At 35.2% G+C, this 4,551-nt stretch overlaps 1 long non-coding RNA gene across 1 annotated transcript; it reads left to right on the top strand.

The window, feature by feature from the left end:
- Positions 1 to 1,506: 1,506 nt before the first annotated feature.
- On the top strand, positions 1,507 to 3,462 carry LOC113292760. The gene is made up of 2 exons (XR_003331852.1): positions 1,507 to 2,857; positions 2,974 to 3,462. It is a non-coding gene; the product is annotated as an uncharacterized LOC113292760 (long non-coding RNA).
- Positions 3,463 to 4,551: the final 1,089 nt, after the last annotated feature.

The following is a 4,551-nucleotide window of genomic DNA, read 5'->3' on the forward strand; positions in this document are numbered from 1 at the left end:
ATCCCACCTAAGCGATAGTATTTATATAATTTAGTCCACAAATTCCTATAATTTATACCCACTCTTAAATTTCAAGAATACATAGCACACAGTTTGGATAACTTTGCCTATGTAAAGAGTGGTCAGGATTTGTCCTTGGCGAAGATAAATCCATGGTTGTGGTTATCCAAGCCAAACCCTTCTACCATACATATGGTTGTCCAATACATTGTTCGGTAGGAAAGTCCATATTCGCCCCATCTTTCTTTCTCAGTATTTCAGACCCTTAATCTTCCGCCGCTGCTAAATCCCGTTGTTCAATCATTTAGTCTTCTTGACTCCCATCACTGCAGGTTACTTTTTGATGATTATTTTTGTTCATCATGTTAACTTTGGGGATGTTCTCCATGATTTTGAAATTTGGTTTGGTTTCCGAGGAAGATCAATTAGAAAAATATTGGAACAAAAAATCAGATTACAGGTATGATTTTGTGAATCTTAGTTCTATGATTCCCTGAAGAATCAAATTTTAGTTCATTATTTGTATCAAATTAAATTTGATCTTTAAAAAAAAAAAGAAGTTTGTGCATCCAGATGTCTTAGGGGACATCAAAAGTCAGGCCCAAGGTGTTTTGTATTCCTTCCTTCTCTGACAAAAGCTATTCATTTCTTCAATACAATTTTTTTCTCTCTCCTCCCCCTGTTAAGTGAAACACTCATCATGGAGGAGTGATGGGATTTACACCAATCAAATCTTCTGTTAAGTTGTTGAAGGTAATAATATATTTGTATATTCAGTTTTGGGTTTCTTACAAAAATAAAAGATTGTGGGTTTAGTTTAAGAATTTAAATTTTGTTTATTGGATTCACGGTTTTCTTTTCTTTTTTGAGTTTTCTTCAGAAAGAAGCCATTTTTTATCCTCGATGATTTTAGAGGAATGATCAAAATCTCTTCGGCTTCTATTCAAATCCGATTCCTATCGACTTTGGTTTTATCTTCACGGCAATCGTGTTTGGTCAAGCAATTTCAATGATCTCTCAGAAACCATTGGAGAAAATAATAAAATCTGAAGAGGTTTGAATCTCCAAATTTGGTTTGATTTGTTGGTTTTATGTTTATGTGTTGTCATTTAGATTAGAACCAACTTGGTGTTGATGAGGTTGTTTTCTGTTGCAGATTTACACAAAAACAAATTATGGAGATGCAGAGAGCTATCTAAGGTTTAACTGGCAGTTTATGATTTCGTGATTGAAGCAGCATCAATTTAGGTTCACTTATTTTATACTCCCTCCGTTTCTAAAAAATAGGCAAGTTTGGTTTTCACAAAAATTAAGAAAACAAAGCCACTTATTTTATACTCCCTCCGTGATTGAAGTATCATTTGGTCCCCACTCATTTGTTATTAGAGAAACATGAGAGAGAAGTGGTCCCCTTTTTATATTAGGAGAGAAAAAGAAGAGAGAGAAGTGATCCCTCTATGAGTATAGTAGTAAAATCATAACATTTGACTTTCCACATATGGAAACAAGCCTATTTTTCTTGACATACCCAAATAAAAAAACCTGCCTATATTTTAGAAACAAAGGGAGTAGCTTGAATTCATTCATGCATGTCTTTTAACATCAAGTTTCAGTAGTTTGTTCTTCAACTCATGTCCCTTTCTTTTTTTTTACGCAGCTCCTGTTTATGAGTTGTTAATGATTCGTGAATTTGCAATCCAAACCCTTTTGGAATAGTTGAAACAGTAACAAAGTTTGTTAGCTCCATCAGGGATCACTGTGCACCGCTGAATCTTACCATGCCACCTTTCTAAGTTTTGATTTACATCTTTTTAACACATAATTTCCATCAAATTTAGTTGCTTCATTTTGTACATTTCCATCAAGAGGGTCTTTAACTGGGACTTACCCTGTTAATATGGTTTACGTTAAAAATTTATGTGAGTGGAATTTTTCTTTCTTCAAGCCATAAACATCATTTTGTCACTCTCAAATTCAGATATATTGTAATCCTTGGGTTTTCAGGGAACCCGTAGGTCACAGGTATTCGTACTTGTCTCTTAGATAATTAAAATATTTTTTGTGTTAATATTCAAGAGTTAACATTTAACATGGTTAGATGGCTCTTCCATATCTTTCTCAGATGTAGTTATGGTGTTAACCAGCATCACCAGTTGCTAATTAATTGCGGAAACTAGGAGAAAGGGGTACAAAATGTGAGAATAGCCGTCCAGCACTTAAAAATACTCATTTTATCCTTTTATTTAAAGATATAAATCCAAGATATACCTAGAGTTGAGTTTGTTGTTTCCATGGACTTTTTGAGGGAGATGCTGGGAAAATTGATGCATACGACTGATATTGATATGTAAAGAACTTTATCAAATTGATTTGTTTCGTTGATGTCTGAAAGACTAGCAATCTGTGAGTTCTCATAGTATGCAGTTATCATCTTCATAGGGAGAAAGAGAGAAGAGAATGGTTTAGGCATGGTTTCTCAATTCTAATTAACGTGAAGAGTTTGCACATTGTTGTGAAAGTTCTTTGAGGCTTGAGCTGTGATCACATCATTATATGCGGACCTTATTATCGCTGCACAATTATATCTGGAATCTCTGTGAGCACTCTTGGTTTATTTTCACCACATGTGCATTCTGATCCTCTAGCTTTAAGAGTTAAATTGTTTGCACTTTCAGTTCTTTTTTCTTGCATCCAGTTAAATATGTGTGGCTAACATTTAAGGAAGTATATGACATCTTGATGAGAGTTAGATTTAAAATCTGCAGTTGTGGTATTGAGAAAGTTGAAACGAAAACCATTAGCATTCAGATCTCCGTCATTGCAAGAGGAAGGTTTTCATCCCTATCAACTTCAAAAGGTATTCTTCAATGTCTGCCTTTAGATACTTAGGTCTCTATTGTGCTTCGTACCCATGCACCATTCTCCAGTGGCCGGGTATTTGATACATTAGCAATGAAACTGACATTCCAACAGTTACAGGCCAACAAATCATATTTGCAAGTTAATATCCCATGTACACCAAGGTGTTCTCTACTCAACGGAAGCGTTCAACCGCACATACGGGAAACCAAAGCTCAGGCATTTAAATAGCGAACTACTTGCTTTTTTTTTTCAAGTGGAATACAAATATTATATGTCTGCAGCCATATTAGGACTCAATTCTAAGACACAAGTTTTCCTCCGTCAACTATGAGAGCTTGGAATCAAGAATGAGCGACAACTCCTAATAGCTTTGCAATATATCGACACTGGATTATTTGTATCAGTGTGGTTGGGGTTTTGAGATGGCTCACAGATATCCTTGAAAACCATAACATCCAGTGGTGTATTATTCCGAAACTGACAGTCGAGAGAATCCTTGGTATACCCAGAAAATTACTCTTGGCATCTACTTCCATCAAGTTAATCATTTTATTTTGTTTTTGGCGGAGAATCAACATGCGAAACTGAACCATTGGGTGATTGAGAATGAAAAATAATCTTCCGTTATAGTTTTGATTTGTGTTCTTTACGTTCTCTTTATGTCTTTATAAGATTTTACTATTCAGTATTCACTCTACAGAATTGTTTTATAATGCTTCTAAAAAAAAGTTTTATAGCTTTCATAAAATTCTCATAGGCCCAAATAAAATTTGCCGACTATCCCAAATAAAATTGGCCTACTATCTCCCAGAAGTACATTATCACACGTACTGATATCTCTCTAATCCACAGTTTTAGAAGTTCATACGCAACTTAGTTTACAGATAAATAACCCGCAAGAAAGAGAAATGGTGTCGGGTCATGGAAATATAGATGTGGTGTCTGTTGACAATTGTTGAGTCTGACAATATCGATATTGTGTCTGTTCATTGAAATCTATTAGCTTACAATTTCAATGGAGTCACCGAAAAATAGTTTCCAGCTTATTGGGTTAAGGATTTGTATTTTTAAGTAATTTCCAAATATCCCTTCTCCGTCTTGGAAGTGCTATGATTTTTCTTCGGAGATGGAGAAAACAACAATCAGCATAGGGGTGTAAATTTTGCCCGGCAGCCCGAGACCCAGTACCGTCCGCCCTGTCCCATGACAGTCCATGGGTGACCGTGGCCCTTTACGGGTTGGCCCGACCTAGCCCATTTAAATAAGAGGGCGGGCACATGTCACAATTCAAATTTTCTTGCCCGGCCCAATACCCTCCCTATTATCCCGTCAATGCTACCCGCCATGTTAGCCCGCCAGTGTTATCCATTTACCTAGCCTAAGTGACTGTTCTCATTTGTTTTATCCTAGAATATACTTGGTACATATACTTAATACAGTCAACCCTCATAGTTTTCATATGTATTTCTTAACTTTTATTCCATTGGAGTCTAATTTTGTTAACCATATAGAGAAAATATTGAGCAAAATCTAAGGAAGTTTCCTTTTCTGATGATTCAATTCAGGAAAAATTATAGGAAGTTTGGTTTATCTTATTCCCATCTCAATTCTCGTATTTGATTATTAATTTTAAGTAAAACTTGTGTATTATTACTACTTTCTTTTTATTTTTAACAATATATATGTATA

The sequence above is a fragment of the Papaver somniferum genome, chromosome 7 (genome assembly GCF_003573695.1).
Source record: "Papaver somniferum cultivar HN1 chromosome 7, ASM357369v1, whole genome shotgun sequence".
Taxonomy (NCBI): Eukaryota; Viridiplantae; Streptophyta; class Magnoliopsida; order Ranunculales; family Papaveraceae; genus Papaver; species Papaver somniferum.